General features: G+C 45.9%; 1 protein-coding gene across 1 annotated transcript in view; it reads right to left on the reverse strand.

Moving 5' to 3' along the window:
- ABHD6 (abhydrolase domain containing 6, acylglycerol lipase) overlaps positions 1 to 15,661 on the reverse strand; it is a 53,338-nt gene extending 37,677 nt beyond the window's left edge. Inside the window, exon 1 of the mRNA XM_065885662.1 lies at positions 15,590 to 15,661. The gene's annotated coding sequence lies outside the window, so the exon portion shown is untranslated. The remainder of the gene's footprint in view (positions 1 to 15,589) is intronic.
- Positions 15,662 to 18,950: the final 3,289 nt, after the last annotated feature.

Consider the following 18,950-nt stretch of genomic DNA (forward strand, 5'->3'; position numbering starts at 1 on the left):
CCAGATAGATTTAATTGATATTTATAGGACATTCCATCCAAAAACAGCAGATTACACTTTCTTCTCAAGTGCGAGACAGAACATTCTCCAGGATAGATCACATCTTGGGTCACAAATCAAGCCTCAGTAAATTTAAGAAAACTGAAATCATATCAAGCATCTTTTCTGACCACAACACCATAAGATTAGAAATCAATTACAGGGAAAAAAAACATAAAAAACACAAACACATGCAGGCTAAACAATACGTTACTAAATAACCAAGAGATCACTGAAGAAATCAAAGAGGAAATCAAAAAATACCTAGAGACAAATGACAATGAAAAATGATGATCCAAAACCTATGGGATGCAGCAAAAGCAGTTCTAAGAGGGAAGTTTATAGATATACAAGCCTACCTCAAGAAACAAGAAAAATCTCAAATAAACAATCTAACCTTACACCTAAAGGAACTAGAGAAAGAAGAACAAACAAAACCCAACGTTAGCAGAAGGAAAGAAATCATAAAGATCAGAGCAGAAATAAATGAAATAGAAACAAAGAAAACAATAGCAAAGATCAATAAAACTAAAAGCTGATTCTTTGAGAAGATAAACAAAATTGATAAACCACTAGCCAGACTCATCAAGAAAAAGAGGGAGAGGACTCAAATTAATAAAATTAGAAATGAAAAAGGAGAAGTTACAACAGACACCGGAGAAATACAAAGCATCCTAAGAGACTACTACAAGCAACTCTATGGCAACAAAATGGACAACCTGGAAGAAATGGGCAAATTCTTAGAAAGGTATAACCCTCCAAGACTGAACCAGGAAGAAATAGAAAATATGAACAGACCAATCACAAGTAATGAAATTGAAACTGTGATTTAAAATCTTCCAACAAACAAAAGTCCAGGACCAGATGGCTTCACAGGTGAATTCTATCAAACATTTAGAGAAGAGCTAACACCCATCCTTCTCAAACTCTTCCAAAACACTGCAGAGTAAGGAATACTCAAAATCTCATTCTATGAGGCCACCATCACCCTGATAACAAAAGCAGACAAAGATACTACAAAAAAAGAAAATTACAGACCAATATCACTGATGAATACAGATGCAAAAATCCTCAACAAAATACTAGCAAACAGAATCCAACAACACATTAAAAGGATCATACACCATGATCAAGTGGGATTTATACCAGGGATGCAAGGATTCTTCAATATATGCAAATCAATCAGTGTGATACACCATACTAACAAACTGAAGAATAAAAACCATATGATCAGCTCAATAGATGCAGAAAAAGCTTCTGACAAAATTAAACACCCATTTATGATAAAAACTCTCCAGAAAGTGAGGCATAGAGGGAACCTACCTCAACATAATAAAGGCCATACACAACAAACCCACATTCTCAGTGGTGAAAAACTGAAAGCATTTCCTCTAAGATCAGGAACAAGACAAGGATGTCCACTCTCACCACTATTATTCAACATAGTTTTGGAAGTCCTAGCCACGGCAATCAGAGAAGAAAAAGAAATAAAAGAAATACAAATTGGAAAGGAAGAAGTAAAACTGTCACTGCTTGCAGATGACATGATACTATACATAGAGAATCCTAAAGATGCCACCAGAAAAGTACTAGAGCTAATCAATGAATTTGGTAAAGTCACAGGATACAGAATTAATGCACAGAAATCTCTTGCATTCCCATACACTAATGATGAAAAATCTGAAAGAGAAATTAAGGAAACACTCCCATTTACCATTGCAACAAAAAGAATAAAATACCTAGGAATAAACCTACCTAGGGAGACAAAAGACCTGTATGCCGAAAACTATAAGACACTGATGAAAGAAATTAAAGATGATACCAACAGATGGAGAGATATACCATGTTCTTGGATTGGAAGAATCAATATTGTGAAAATGACTGTACTACCCGAAGCAATCTACAGATTCAATGCAATCCCTATCAAATTACCAATGGCATTTTTTACGGAACTAGAACAAAAAATCTTAAAATTTGTATGGAGACACAGAAGACCCCAAATAGCCAAAGCAGTCTTGAGGGAAAAAAACAGAGCTGGAGGAATCAGACTCCCTGACTTCAGACTATACTACAAAGCTACAGTAATCAAGACAATATGGTACTGGCACAAAAACAGAAACATAGATCAATGGAACAAGAGAGAAAGCCAGAGATAAACCCACGCACCTATGGTCAACTAATCTATGACAAAGGAGGCAAGGCTATACAGTGGAGAAAAGACAGTCTCTTCAATAAGTGATGCTGAGAAAACTGGACAGCTACATGTAAAAGAATGAAATTAGAACACTCCCTAACACCATATACCAAAATAAACTCAAAATGGATTCGAGACCTAAATGTAAGACTGGACACTATAAAACTCTTAGAGGAAAACATAGAAGAACACTCTTTCACATAAATCACACATCCTAGAATAATGGAAATATAAACAAAAATAAACAAATGGGACCTAATGAAACTTAAAAGCTTTTGCACAGCAAAGGAAACCATAAACAAGATGAAAAGACAACCCTCAGAATGGGAGAAAATATCTGCAAACGAATCGACGGACAAAGGATTAATCTCCAAAATATATAAACAGCTCATGCAGCTCAATATTCAAAAAACAAACAACCCAATCCAAAAATGGGCAGAAGGCCTAAATAGACATTTCTTCAAAAAAGACATACAGATGGCCAAGAAGCACATGAAAAGCTGCTCAACATCACTAATGATTAGAGAAATGCAAATCAAAACTACAATGAGGTATCACCTCACACCAGTTAGAATGGGCATCATCAGAAAATCTACAAACAACATATGCTGGAGAGGGTGTGGAGAAAAGGGAACCCTCTTGCACTGTTGGTGGTAATGTAAATTGATACAGCCACTATGGAGAACAGTATGGAGGTTCCTTAAAAAACTAAAAATAGAATTACCATATGATCCAGCAATCCCACTACTGGGCATATACCCAGAGAAAACCATAATTCAAAAAGACACATGCACCCCAATGTTCATTGCAGCACTATTTACAATAGCCAGGTCATGGAAGCAACCTAAATGCCCATCGACAGACAAATGGATAAAGAAGTTGTGGTACATATATACAATGGAATATTACTCAGCCATAAAAAGGAATGAAATTGGGTCATTTGTTGAGATGTGGATGGATCTAGACTGTCATACAGAGTGAAGTACAAATATCGTATATTAACACATGTATGTGGAATCTAGAAAAATGGTACAGATGAACCGTTTTGCAGGGCAGAAGTTGAGTCACACATGTAGAGAACAAACGTATGGACACCAAGGGGGGAAAAGCGGTGGGTGGGTGGGGGTGGGGGTGGGATGAATTGGGCGATTGGGATTGACACGTATACACTGATGTGTATAAAATTGATGACTAATAAGAACCTGCTGTATAAAAAATAAATAAAATAAAATTTAAAAATAAAATAAAATACCATGAAAGTTCTAGAAGAAAACATGAGAACTCTGTTTGAAAACACCTCCACAGGGAAAGCCTTTCTAAGTTAAGATTTAAAACCTAGAGGCCATAACATGAAGATTAATAAGCTGACTACATAAAAATGTTTTTCAATGTCCACATGGAAAGGGATATCGTGGGACTTCCCCAGTAGCGCAGTGGTTAAGACTCCACACTCCCAATGCTGGGGGCCCAGGTTCGATCCCTGGTCAGGGAACTAGATCCCACATGCATGCCAAAACTAAGAGTTCACGTGCCACAACTGGGGAGCCTGTGAGCTGCAACTAAGAAGCCTGCTGGCCGCCACTAAGGAGCACATGTGTCACAACTAAAGGAGCCGGCGAGCTGCAATTAAGGAGCTTGCCTGCCGCAGCTAAGACCCAGCACAACCAAATTAATAAATTAAATAAATAATAAATAAAATAAATATTAAAAAAAAGGATATGACCAAGGTTAAAATGTGTCAATACATATCAGAGACGACAGACTAATAAAGGGTCCTACAAATCAATAAAAACAACAACAAAATCCAGTAGAAAAATGGGCGAATGATCTGAGTAGTTCATGTAACAGAAAGGAAATACAAATGACTCTTCGACATATAAAAAGATGCTCAATCTCATTTACAAGAGAAATGCAAATTAAACCTACAAGGCGATGGTGATCTTTATTGTATTGGCAAAGAACAAAGTGTAATAACAGACTGTGCTGCTGGGGCCGTGGGAAAATAGATGCCCTCAGGCAAGGTACAGATTTATACTCCCAACAACAAACCCTACAGATGGCATTTTGGCAAAATCTGCAGCAATGTACAGTACACATACCTTTGATCTAATAATCTAATTTCTAGGAACTGATTTGTGTTCAGACCTGAACATGTTTGAGAACATGTTTGTGAAGGGTTATTTGTTATAGTATTACTTATCATGGCAAAAAAAAATGGAACTCACATGCCCACTCGTAGGGGATATGTTAAGTAAATGATGGTACTATTTTATAAAGAAGTATAATGTACAGCCATTAAATACAAATAAAATTAACTATAAGCCATTAAAATAATGAGGCATATTTGTCTCTATGGGTAATGACCTCCAAGGTACACTGTTAACTAAAAATGCAAGGAACAGAAGAGAATGGGTAGAATAACATCTCTTGCATTGAGAGAGAGAAATATGCATGTTATGCTTATATGTGTGTAAAATGTTTCAGGATGGATACAGATGGTAATCATGACTGGGGCTGGGAAGGAAACTGAGAGGCTAGGGGCAGAGATGAGGGAGACTTTTCACTGATATCCTTTCGTACCTTTTGAATTGCTACCATGTGCATGTTCAAGGTTTTCCCTATTTAATTAAAAAATACAATATAGGGACTCCCCTGGTGATCCAGTGGTAAAGAATCCATCCTGCAATGCAGGGGACGCGGGTTCGATCCCCGGTCAGGTAACTAAGATCCCACGTGCCGCAGGGCAACAAAGCCCGTGCGCCACAACTACAGAGCCCGCATGCCACAAACTACAGAGCCCATGCGCCACAACTAGAGAAGAGAAAACCTGCACGACGCAACTAGAGAGAAGCCCACACACCACAGTGAAGAGCCTGCAAGCCACAAAGAAGAGAGCCCTTGTGCCACAACTAAGACCCGATGCAGCCAAAAATAAAAATAAGCAAATAAAATAAAATAAAATATTTTAAAAATACAATATAAACTCCTCAAGTACAATGGTCTATCCTACATTGTCCAATACAGTAGCCACTAGTCACATGGTGACTGTTTAAATTTAAAATGATCAAAACTAAAGAAAACATAAAATTCAGCTCCTCAGCTGCGCTAGCCACATTTCATATGCTCAATAGCCACAGAAAGTGTATCTCCTTCATGGTTCTGGGAAAGGTACTGATAAGAAGATTCACTCTGTCCTGCTTTGTACCAAATCACTAGCAGCTGATTCCCCACGGGGGTTTTTGCTCAAGAGCCAGCCAAGCCCACAGCCCTATGCCCTACTTCTGCCACCTGGGGCAGCACTGTGGGCAAGGAAGCTCAGCCCAGCAGGCTGGTCCTGTAGACAGAGAATCAGAGAACCAGAAAATCCTGCTACCCAATCCTGAGGAGAAGGAACACAGCCCGAGAAGAGAGAGAGGCAGGCAGGTCAATCAGGGGCTCAGCTGGAAGGCAGGTGGCTTATATACCCAGTGGCACATCTTCTTAAAAAAATCGTACTGGCCAAGAAGCAAGGCAATGAAACACGCACAACGTATCCTGAACTAGCCCAGCACCTTCAAAGCAGCAGCCTCTGGGATCAAGATGTAGGCGGTGATTAGTCTGAAATAACCACCTGCTTGAAATCATGCTTAAAGCAAGAAAATCCTACAGAAATACAAGCCAGTCTTCCACTGGATAAAAGAGGAGCCAAAAGCCACTTGACCCTTTACCTCCAAGGACCACAAAGTCTTCAGGCTCTCAGGGAGCCCAGAACAAGCTTTAATTCGAACACTGCTCTATGAATTAATGCGAACACATGCACTGTCATTGGCTGAGATCAGCTCTCAAAGGTAAAGTGCTAGGAAGAGCATCACATAAGTGACTACTTTCCACATGACTGAAAGGAATTAAAATAGCCCTCTATATGGGTATGCAATAGCAGAAGGCCGGAAATAGAACCTCAGGGCCCCAAAACACTCTCCCATGGCTCGAATCTGTGCTCCGAACTCAAAAGAAAAGCAAGGAGATTAAAGAGGGCTTTGTCATTTCTAAAGGAGGGAAGCTGGTCTACAGTATTTTCTAACTGCAGGGACAAAGCCAGTGTGAGACAAAAAGGAGCCCTGTTATAAACAGCTGGCAGGTTCTACCAGGACAAGAACTCTGGCTCCCAGCATGAGGTTCAGCATTCAGAGCCCTTCATGAGCTGGTCCCTACCTTCTCTAGCCAGAATCTCTTCCCCAGAGATCTCTGTAACACAGGGAAATCAGCATCAGAAAAAGGTGATGCCACGCTCAAAATTTTAGTTAAAACACAGTTTTGTTTAGAACTTTATCCAAATAAGTAAACAAAAATCAAAATCTATCCTAAGATCAATAGCAAATATGGAACAAAATTTAAGTTATAACTGCCATCCTGTGCTAATTCTTAGAACAAAGAATAAATCGCATGTAAATTGCCTTAGAGTATGGTAAGTCCTTCCAGTTAACATTTGGTTGTCACAGCGCTATTATACAAGGGATGTTTTTTGCAAAAATGCTTTACTGCTTTGCCCCAGGCCTCTCAATCCTTTGATTTTCAAGTCCCGCCCTCTCGTCATCAACTAACAGGTGTCACGTTGCCAGACCCCATCTATTACTGCCTCCACAGTCAAGCGGCTTCTGCAGTGAGTTCATGAAATCCCATGTCTCTCTCTCCAAGGTTTGTCTTGTATTTGTAAAATGTCCTTGCGACCGGGGAGAGACGATGACCAAGAGGTGGATGCTCCTGGAGCATGGCTGGACACCAGTGTTGAAAAGAGACGGAGGCACGACGTGGTGGGACCCAAGTTTGTAAGTGGCAAGTCCATTAATGAATATTTTCCTGTTATAACGTCTGCTTCCCCACTAAAACCTGTAAACTATGGGGAATCTGTTACTAGATAGGCTGATAATCAGACTCTCTGGTGACTGTACCTGAACTGGCTTTGTATTTTTCTCCACTGCCCCATTTTCTGTCGACCTGGACGATACCCTCTATCTATCCCCATCTCCTAACAAATCTTTCTGGCAGAACTAAGAGTTATCTCCTCAGTCCCCCAGCCATTAGCAACCTCGGCTTCATTCTCCATACCTACAAGTATTTATGACCTGCATCTTTTACCATAATACTCACGAAAACACTGGCTGTACCCTCCACTAGGCTGCAAGCTCCTTGAAGACAAGTCTTACTACATCTCTGCATCTGCCATGGCACTTTAGCATACACGAAGGGCAAGGGAAGAGCTAAATGGGACCCCACGTTGGATCGCTAGACTTTAACTTTTGCCTTTCGTTGCTTTTGTTATTATACTCATACATAATGGCCTGCCTCAGGGAACCCTGCCCACCTGTGAACGGCTGCAAGAAAAAAAGAAACTAACACATCCCCTCACCGAGGCTGGTCATTCCAGGAGATATTCTGCAAGATCGATGGCCCTTTTACTTTACTTCCTCTCCGCCTCTCCCCCTCTATTCTGCCTTATTACTTTACTTCCTCACCACCTCCCCCTCTCTGATTCTATAAAAGAAACTGGCATCCAAGTCCAGATAAGATGGTTTATCAGAGACACTAGTCTGCCATCTTCTCGGTCAGCCAGCTTTCCGAATAAAGTCGTCTTCCTTGCCTCAACACCTCGTCTCCAATTCACTGGCCTCTTGTGCGGCGAGCAGAGCGAGCTTGAGCTCGGTAACACTTGGTGGTCACTTGGTATAAATACCAAGTGAAAGCATGGAAGCCATGAATCAGCAGGGCGGCCCCAGCAGCGCCACTGCAGGCCATTCCTTCACTTTGCTCGTTACGGCCACCAGTAAAATGAACATTCCTCATCAGAGCAGTGTAGCTTTAGAGGCTCCAGTTCAGATGGGAAGGTGAGACCCAGAGAGGTTAAGCCAGGTGCCCAATGGCACACAGCTCTTCTCTCCTCTGCCCCTACTCCACTGGTGGCTCACAGTGGCCCTCAGCATGACATGGAAGGCCCCCGCCCCACCTTTCCCTGAATGATCTGCAATCCCTACACCTTACGCTCCTTCACACCTGCACAGCTTTGGCACAAACGCCCCCCTCTCCCTAGCATGCTCCTGCCTGGTGAGCTCCCGCTCAACCTTCAAGTCTTGGCTACGAAAATATTACCCCATCTGTAAATGCTCTTCTGAGGGTTCAGCTGTGCAGTTCCACAACCTGGGTTCAATTCTCTGCTCTGTCACTGATCCGTGTGTGACCTTGGCAAGTCACTGAACCTCTTAGAGCCTCAGTGTGGGAACAAAATGAGATGATGCATGGAGACTGCTCAAAGCAGTGACTGGCGGATGCGACTGCTCACAGCACAGCTGGGAAGAGCTGCCCTGCCTTCCAAGGCGGCGCTAGAAAGCCCTGCCACTGAAACCGAGCAGGACCCTATGGGGCCCTCCTAGGCACAAAAGCCCTTCTGTGTCCTCCATTTCTTGTTTGTAGGCTTCATTCAGCCTCCTTGACCTTCCCTGAGTTCCAAAGGGAATATTCAAACAGTTGCTAATCAGGGAAGAGAGGGAATGCAGAAACAGAGGAGCTGTCAGAATAGTGCAGCCTTGGGGCAGGGTCCTGGTTCCTCCTCAGGGAATATACATCACAGTATCTTTGCCCTCTTCTGCAGACACTAAGTCCCCCACCCAGGTAGAGGATGGTAACTTCAGGATGAGCGCAAGATTCCTGGAGCACTACCCTGTTACCTCACCACCAACCAATCAGAAGAAACTCACAACCTGCAGCCCGCACCCCAAATTTGACTTTAAAATGGTCTCCCCCAAAACCACCAGGGAGTTCGGGGTTTTTGAGCATGAGTCCCCTGTTCTCCTTGCTTGGCCCTGCAATAAACTTTCTCTGTTCCAAAATCTGACATTTTGGTTTGCTTGGCCTTTCTGTGTGTCAGGCACACGAACTTGTGTTCAGAAACACCACACCTCCATCACCCTGCACTGCCACTGTGCCCAGGTCTGTTCAGATGCCTGCTATCTTTATATTCCCAGAGTGTAACCCATAGCTCAGTTCCCAAACTTCATCACATATAAGGCTTGAATTCTATTCCATATAATCTTTTTTTGGGGGGGGCGGTGGCTATACCACGCAGCCTGTGGGACTTCCCAGACCAGGGATAGAACCTGCGCCCCCTGCAGTGGAAGTGCAGAGTCTTAACCACGGGACCACCAGGGAAGTCCAAGCTTGAATCCTATTCTGGGTATATCACAGATCAAACACCCAATACCAATAGCCAAAAGCCACAGCTTAAACCACCTAGGAGAAAGGCTGCTGTCACTTTGGGTAATTACTTCACAAGAAGAGGATCTCAACCTGCAACAGTGTAAGTAAGAACCTGCCCACACCTTCAGCAGGAGGTACAGCTTCCCTGAGTCAGCAGCTTCCCTGGTACAGCCCCAAAGGCATCCAACCACGGACAGCAACACCCTACACAGCTTCTGGGATTGAAAAACCTGAAATATGATCAAGAGGGTTTCTGAGGGTTCCGTTTAGGAGGATATCTTGATCTCTCCCTATCTGTTTTTTTTTTTGGCTGCGTTGGGTCTTTGTTGCTGCGCCCCGGCCTTCTCTAGCTGCGGCGAGCAGGGGCTACTCTGTTGCGGTGTGCGGGCTTCTCATTGTGGTGGCTTCTCTTGTTGTGGAGCATGGACTCTAGGCACATGGGCTTCGGTAGTTGTGGCACACAGGCTCAGTAGTTGTGGTGCACGGGCTTAGCTGCTCCGGCATGTGGGATCTTCCCAGACCAGGGCTCTAACCCGTGTCCCCTGCATTGGCAGGCGGATTCTTAACCACTGGGCCACCAGGGAAGCCCCCTTGACCTCTTCTGAAGAGGCAACTACATCCAAGGTCAAGGAGGACTTTGGTTTGCAAAAATTATGTCTTTGGGGCCAGATTAATTCTTTGTTGTGAGGGGCTTTCCTATGCATTTCCTATGCATTGTGAGGGTAATTAACAGTATCGCAGGCGAGGCCCCCAAGTTGTGACAAGCAAAAATGTCTCCAGATGCTGCCAAATGCTCCCTAGGGGGAAAGCTGCCCTCAGGGGAGACCACTTCTACAGGAAGTGAGCCCACTCAACTCCAACCTTTATTACTGTAGTTAATCAGTGAGGAACATTTTTAGCCACTCACCAAATCTACCTTGACATATTTTCTTCCAGTGCTCAGGAATTTTTTTTTTTTAAGGGCACAGTCTAGAAGGCAGTTGTTCTCTTGAAGGCAGTGGTTCTCAACCCGGTCTGCACAACAGAATCCCCCAGGGAGCTTTAAAAAAAATACAGATTCCTCGGATTCCGGGGACCACCCTCAGAGATTCAGATTCAGCTGGCCTGGGGCAGAGTCCAGGCATGGGTATTTTTTAACCTTCTCTAGAAGGTTATAACATGCAGCCAGGAGATGCACTGCCCACAGACATTTCATCTGATCCCACCCTCTCTCCCATCCTTTGAATCCGGCAGTGTTAAAAGCCAGTGAGCCATTCAGCCAAAATGAGGCTAAGGGGATTTATTAACATCCTCATTCTTGACAGTAAAACATCCTCTGCACACTCCATTTCTTGGCCTGCAGATGACTTGCCAGAAAGAAGGGAACTTAACCCCGTAATCAAGTGGCTTTCCCATGGCCTTATAGATATAAACAGTGCTATCCCATAGGACTTTCTGTGAAGACAGGAGTGTTCTCTATTTGCTCTGCTTAATACGGCAGCTTCTGGCCACATGGCACATGAGCACTTGAGATGTGGCTAGTGTGACTGAAGAACAGAATTTTTGATTTTATTTAATTTGAATTAATTTGAATTTAAATAGCCACATGTGGCTAAAGGTCGCTGTAAGGGATAGTACCATAAGTGTTTATGTCCTTACAGGGTCACAGAAATAAAGAACAGTCCTAAAGGCTGCTAAATTCCATAGAACTGTGAAACTTACAAAACGTTATGTCTTAAAATGTCTAAACTCAACAGTCCTTAAATTATCAAATGGGATCCTAATGTATTCCAACAAAGAATCAATTTAGGAGAAATTTTAAAATAAAAAACTTTTTTTCAACTTGCATAACTAGCTTCCCAGCATATTCCAAACCCAGCTCTGAGGGGGGCATTCCTGGCCCTCTTCTTCTGAATACTCATCATTGTAATAGTTGATCTAGTCATCAGAATAACCAGGAGCTGGAAAAGAACACGACACAGGGGAGTTGACTTCCACTCTCAGTAGTTCATTAGAGAACAAGGATAAAACACTATTGCTTTCCTTCCCTCCAAACCCAGATAACTTTTGCATGGAACCTCTTGCCCCCAAGATAGGCCTGAACCAACACACAATGAAAACCAAGGTCATCTCTAAGAGCAAGTTTTTTTTCTCCTATCATTGTTTCATAATCATTTACAATTGAACAGAGCGCATTCACGCATTCATTCCAGGTGTGCAGATTCTCACAGAACTAGTAGCTCATAAATTTTTAAAAAGCTAACAAATAGGGCTTCCCTGGTGGCGCAGTGGTTGAGAGTCCGCCTGCCGATGCAGGGGACACGGGTTCGTGCCCCGGTCCGGGGGGATCCCACGTGCCGTGGAGCGGCTGGGCCTGTGGGCCGTGGCCGCTGAGCCTGCGCGTCCGGAGCCTGTGCCCCACAGCGGGAGAGGCCACAACGGTGAGAGGCCCGCGTACCGCAAAAAAAAAAAAAAAAAAAAAAAAAAAAAGCTAACAAATAGAAAGGCAATTCTATCTCATTGTAAAGGCAATGGATGGTTTGGAGTTGAAGAAACTCTCACCGGCCTTCCTGAGTACAAAAAATATTTATCTCAAAAAAAACAAATTGTATATCAACTATACTCTTATAAAAATTAAAAGAGGTCTTCCCTGGTGGCGCAGTGGTTAAGAATCCGCCCGCCAATGCAGGGGACACAGGTTCGAGCCCTGGTCCGGGAAGGTCCCACATGACACAGAGCAACTAAGCCCGTGCGCCACAACTACTAAGCCTGCGCTCTAGAGCCGGCAAGCCACAACTACTGAGCCCGCATGCCACAACTACTGAAGCCCATGCGCCTAGAGCTCACGCTCCGCAACAAGAGAAGCCACTGCAATGAGAAGCCCACGTACCGCAACAAAGAGTAGTCCCTGCTTGCCCCAACTAGAGAAAGCTCAACTGCAGCAACAAAGACTCAGTGCAGCCAAAAATAAATAAATAAAAAATAAATTAAAGTACAGAATCTTTAAAAAATAATAATAATAAATTAAAAGAAAAAAAAATGCTTACTCTCCTCGGCCCGAACTCCCTTGACCCACCTCTAAGCAGAGTATGAGCCATTTAATAATGAGTTAATAATTCTCCAGTAATTCAAAGTGGTGCTCACTCTTCATAATAGCTGGTACTTATTAAGTTGCTTACCACATGCTGGGCCCTGTGCTTTATTTTATCTAAATCTCACCACTGCCTTCTGAAGCAGGTACCATTACCAGAAGCTGAGGCTCAGAGTTTAGGTAACTGGCCCATGGCCACACAGCTACCAAGTGGTAGAAATGGGATTTGGACCCAAGTCTCTCTGATTTTCTGGTGGGAATCCTTTGGGTTGTAAACAAAAACAAACATGTAGTTATAGCATTCGGTACCACACTGAGCCATTCTCTCTTTGATCAGCTGCAGTTCAATGAAGGGAGTTTGGGGTAGCAGGGTTCAGAAATTCTGAGCTTATCCTTACTTCAGAAACTACCCCATCCCCCATGGACCTATTTCTCTGTCCTGGGGCTTCACCAGGCAGGTGGAAGAGGAGTCTTGGGGAACACTCGTGATCCTGCCAGCACAACTGCACCCAAGAGGACAAGACAGATGCGTGCGGCAGAACTTTCCAAACGCCATCGGGGAGTAGAAGGTAGTAGGGTCCCAGCTATGGGATCCCAAGGGAGAAAGAAACAAATTTTAGTTGGGGGCAGGGGAAAAATCAGGGGAGTGTTCTTGGAGGGGACAGATGAGCTAGACCCTAAGGGGTAGGTAATATTTTGTTAAATCAAAAACAAATGGAGGGGGCTTCCCAGGTGGCGCAGTGGTTGAGAGTCCGCTTGCCGATGCAGGGGACACGGGTTCGTGCCCCGGTCCGGGATGATCCCACATGCCGCGGAGCAGCTGGGCCCATGAGCCATGGCCGCTGAGCCTGCGCGTCCGCAACCGGAGAGGCCACAACAGTGAGAGGCCCGCGTACCGCAAAACAAACAAACAAACAAATGGAGACCAGCCTTAAAAATTCCCTGAGCAGATGAGACCAGTTTAGTCATACAAACAAAGCTTAATTTATTTTGCAAGACTAACTTGACCTGGGTCATTTCTTGCTTGTCCCTAAACATCATAAGCAAAACCTTAACTTGTTTCCCAAGGTTGATATGAGGTTAACTATTAACCAATTCCCTGTTATTTAAGAAAATTCTAATACCATAACCAACCACTGTAAAGAATAAACCGTCACTGCTTTCTCCCTATGTAAGCTGCTTTATAATAATATATCCCTGAGTCTCATTCCATTGTTTTGGTTTGAGTGCTCCGGGTTCTGTCTTGTTGGTGTGTTTGCACAATAAATTTTTACTAATTACTACTCTGGTGATTCATCGGTTTTACTTCTGTTATTTCTGAACTTTTGACAATTTAGACATTAGAGATTCCATGAAGGGCATTCCCAGAGGTGGGGACAGCCTAAGCAAAGGCAGCAGCAGGAAGAATGTGTGTTCACTAGCCTGGGCTAGAGCAAAGGAAGCAGAGAAGGAAAGGGGAGGTCACAGTGCAGAGGGGGAGGGGGCAGGGTCTCCAGGGGCCTAGCTGAAAGGCTGAGGCAGCATCAGAGAACCCAGGAAGTACCCAAGTAACTATCCCAGGACCTGTTTTGCACCCCGGTCCTGGCACTGTCAGGCTGTGTGGCCTCAAGCAAGTCCCTTCTCCTCTCTAGGCATCAGTATCCTTGAGGAGGCTACCAAGGATTTCTTGCTGGTCTGAAAATCTAATTTTAGAAAAATAAACTGATGGTAGGAACACAGGTTATTAATTTCTCTAATTTTTAACTTCCTATATTTTAAAAATATTGTTGATAAGAATTTATTAGTAACAATAAAATAAGTCTAGTTGTTCAGAATAGGGGCTTTGAGGTCAGACTCACTGTGTGTTCTGGGAGGGAACCATATCTGAACCCCTCACATTCCTCCTCTAAGAAATGGGCACAGTGGTGGCACCTACCTCATGGGGCTGTTGAGAGGAATAAGGCAGGTTTTTTTAAGGTGCTTAGGAAAGGGCCTGGCACCCTGTATTTGTTTATTGTATGTCAGCTATCATTAATAATAAACTATTTTTAACTCCCAGCCAGGTGGAGTCAGCCATTAGGGATTTCTGAGCCGGTGAGAGGTGAGACAAACGCTGGCCTCTGGTCCCAGCAGGGACCTTTTGTTACCTAACCAGCTAGGCCCGGGGGCACAAAAAAGGACTCATACATTGGCCTGGATGTACAGCCTTTTCACCCTCCGGCACCTTCTTCCTCCCTCCCTACCTCACTCTGTCAACTTGGCCTCCTCCACTCCTCTGCGGGTTCAGGGGTGCAAACACGCACGTGCTCTGCCCTGCAGCTGGCGTTACACAATCTGCATTTCCAAGACTGCCAGGAAGCCCTTGTAGGAGTGGGCTGGGGATGCTGCGGTTGTTGGCCGGCCGGCTCCGGGCTGTCAGGGTGTTTGGACCAGTATCCTGACTCGCCAGCTGGGGGGAGGAGAGGGCGCAAGGGCAAGGGAATTGGGGCAGGCTGAGGAAAGGGGAGCTGAAAGGCTGCTGGAGGTCGGTTTGGGCTGGGAGAGGTCTTGAGGGGTGCAGATGTCTGGGGGCAGGACGGGGGCAGGTGACTGCGGCTGGGAGGGCAGCCGAGCAGCAGCCCTTCCCCAGAAAGTGGGAGAAACGGGGGTGCAGGAGCCTCCAAACCACCCAGGCACTTGGGTGGGGAGCGCACACGGGTAGATGATGGCGCAAGCAGTGGGGAGGCCAAACAGAAAGAGGTTGCAGGTCCCCGACCCATCCTCACCTTGTTCGCGGCCTTAGGAAAGCAGGCACCCCGGGCCCGGGAAGTAGGGGGACCAGGGATTCGGGAATGTCAAACCTATCCAGGCACCGGAAGGAAGCGCGCAGGGGCTGATGCCAGGGCGGGGGAACGGAGTAAAAAGGGAGGTGCATGTTCCCGACCCTTCTTCACCTCGTGCCGCTTGGAGGGAGGCCAGACAGCCCGCACTCGGTAAGTGGAGGGTAGGTCACGGGGCCATTGGAGGAGCCCCCGGATACTCCCTCCTAGACGTGCACACCCCCACCCCGCCTCAGCCCTCCCCACCCCACCAGCGCTCACCTCACCTGACCTCGGCCGCCTGGGACCAGCCGCACTATCTAGACGCCTGTCCTCGGCCCTGGGCTCCTGCTCAGGTCCAGCATCAACGCCCGCGCCCGCGGCCGCGCCGCTCTCAGCTCCGGGGCCGGCTCGGATGGGAGCCTTAAAGGCGCTGCGTGAGGGCCTACGTCCTCCGACAGAAAAGCCGGATCCGCTCGCGCCCGGCCCCCAGCGCTGCTCCCCGGCTGTTGCGTTCTGTCTTGGGGTCTCAGGGGCGAGAACCCCTAGCTCCCCGGCGCCCCCGGCTTATAGCATTAAGCCCGGAGTGTAAAGTTAGTATTCCGCATAACCTGACCCCAGCAACCCGTCTCCAGGCATCCAATAGTTTCACGCCGCGAAGCCAGGGGCGGGGTTGGGGGAAGAGGGGAAGAACCCAAACACCCCAGCCCCGCCCCGAAGGCGCTCACTTGCGCCCTGGGGGAGAGATCGGAACCCAGAGGGCCACACACAGTTTCACAATGCGACGCCAGAATTCGTCACGGCATTGTGTTTCATTTACTGAGCACCTGTTGTGTGCCTAGCGCTGCTGGGCACCGCACCCGGCTGTAACTCCGGCTGGATCTCTGACCCCGAAGGGCTCGGAGAGACAGACAGGTTCTCGGGCAAGCAAAGTAACCCTACCTTATATGGGTTATCTCATTTGATCCTATGAGGTGGACATTGTGCTTGGCTTCCTGTTTCAGAATTCTGAGAAGAGGGGCTTGCCCTGTAAAGGACAGAACTGGGAATTCCAACCCTGGATCGTCTAGCTCCAAAGCTCTTGGGGACAAAAATAGCCATCTTATAAGGCTTTCAGCCACCACTGGTTAAATGCCCGCTATGGCCACTTCTTCATTTTAAGGACAATTAAACCTCACTAGGCCAAAAAAATAGGAAGGGGAGCATAAAGGTTATCACCCATTAAAATTCAAATACTGTTTTCTGTCTAACTTATCTGCCACAAAGCCCCGGTTTTTGAACATCTGGCCTCAGTTTACTACTCCAGCCTCATTTCCTAGCATTCCAAGGGCGCCTGGGCTGAACTCTACCACCTCGGCCTTTGCCAAGAACTCTCATCCTTTCCTACTTGGCCAGGCTACTCCTTCCTCTCTTTTTTCCATACCTCAATTCAAATGTCACTTCCTCCAGGAAGCCTTCCTTAAGTTCCCTTTGGACCCACACTGTACTGTGGGCTTCTTCCACCAAAGTACTTATTCATTAATTTAACAAATATTTACTGAGCACTTGCTATGTGCTGAGCACCATGTGTGTGTGTGTGTGTGTGTGTGTGTGTGTGTGTGTGTGTGTGTGGTGGTGGTGGTGGCTGCGACAGAGATGTCTTGCTCCTGCACTGAGTCTCTGGCTTGTCTGCTTCTCACTCCAGACCTAGGTGGGACCAGTACCCAGCAGGACTCTCTTGTCCATTTAAATCCACCACAGAGGCAGCCTCAGGCCTGCCAAGCCCTCCAGACTGGCAAAGCCTAGCTGAGTTGGGCAGGTCTTGGGTTTTAAGAATGGGATGTGGATGAGAAGCCCCAGAGATGTGGCAAAGGTGAATCTCTGAGGCCACTGGTGACCACCCTGTAAAATCTGCTTCTGTCAGGGCTGCTGGAATCCATCCGGAGTTTGGGACAATCTCCCTGGCTGGAGCATCTTCTTCTAAGATGTTAGCCACCTCATCATTCAGACTTCAAGAGCTTCATCTGACTTGCTTCATGGACTTGTTCTCAGAGCTTTGGGGACAATTTATTCATCAAAGGCCATGTTACCTTCTCTGGCCTTAACTCTCCTCAAACTAGCAGTCCTTCAACACCCCCCAGCAGGCCCAGAGAGGCAGCAGGGACTAAGACTGATCTTTAGTCCTCACTTACAACTTATTAGCAATCTCAGGCTCAGGGAGCATTCACCAAACAGTGAGGGGGTGAATGAATAAATAAGGGAATGAAATGCATGGATGACTTCCTGGAAGACCCCACATTGGAAGCCATCAATAAGCTTTACCTGGTGTATTGGAACACTGGAAAACACCTGTCTTTTACATTTAATTTTTTTCCTCTCCAAAACCTTAAAAATGGGTAATTCATCTTTTCTTCTAATTCATAGTTTATGGCCCCAGAGGCCTCCCAGGGTCTGGAGTTTCTAAATCCAGAGAGGTTTTTCTTTTCCCCAGAGTTTTTTATTTAGATACACTGAGCTCCAGGTGGGAGTCACCTTCCCTGTGACTCTTCTCCACCTGGTGACTGACAGGAGAGAAGCCTTAATTAGCTTCTGTTTCACGGTGAAGCTCAGAAGGCAGGAGGAGAGGAGGGGACTCACCTGTGGTCCCACCTCAAGTCAGCAATGCCCCATTCACTCTCTCTGAGGAATCAGCGGTGGGTGGGAGGCCAGGGAGCAGTCCCAGGGGCAATCCACATTCCTAATGGCACCTTCAGTCATTTTAAGTATAAACTCCTTATTACCTGACAGGTCTCACCCCAGCATTAGGAAAGAGTCTGGAAACCTCTCCTCTGCCGGCTGGTACAGCAAAGGGCCCCAGACTTCACCCTGCCACACCGCCTGTGGACATCTCCTAGACTCAGCAGCGTACCAGTCAGAACTGAGTGCTGCCAATGGTCACCACTGTTTAATACACACTTATTACTGATCGGGCACTGGACATCACCTCACTTAGTCCTCACAATAACCCTGTGAGATGTGCTAACCCACTTTACAGATGGGAGCACTGACGGGTTAACCGACTCACTCAAGATCCCATAGCCAGTGGTGGGGCCAGCAGTCAAAGAAGTTCATTCATTCATTCATTCATTCATTCATCGAATATTACCAAGGACCTACTACATTCCAGGTACACTCTGGTGAACACATCTTGCCTCAAAGGACTTAGAGTCTTTTAATAATAAGAAAATATTAGTAACTATTGAATCAAGGATTATACACAAGCTCTGACGGAATTATGAGTAACAATAAGTACAAAGGCCAAGTACAAACGCAACATGGCTGAGACTTAAATGCTATAGTATATGGAGGGCTTCCCTGGTGGCACAGTGGTTAAGAATCCGCCTACCAATGCGGGAGACGCGGGTTTGAGCCCTGGTCCAGGAAGATCCCACATGCCGCAGAGCAAGTAAGCCCGTGTGCCACAACTACTGAGCCTGCGCTCTAGAGCCCGTGAGACACAACTACTGAGCCCGCGTGCCACAACTACTGAAGCCTGTGCGCCTAGAGCCCATGCTCCGCAACAAGAGAAGCCACCACAGCGAGAAGCCTGCGCACCACAATGAAGAGTAGCCCTCGCTCACCGCAACTTGAGAAAAGCCCACGCGCAACAACGAAGACCCAATGC

The sequence above is a fragment of the Phocoena phocoena genome, chromosome 10, assembly GCF_963924675.1.
Source record: "Phocoena phocoena chromosome 10, mPhoPho1.1, whole genome shotgun sequence".
Lineage (NCBI taxonomy): Eukaryota > Metazoa > Chordata > Mammalia > Artiodactyla > Phocoenidae > Phocoena > Phocoena phocoena.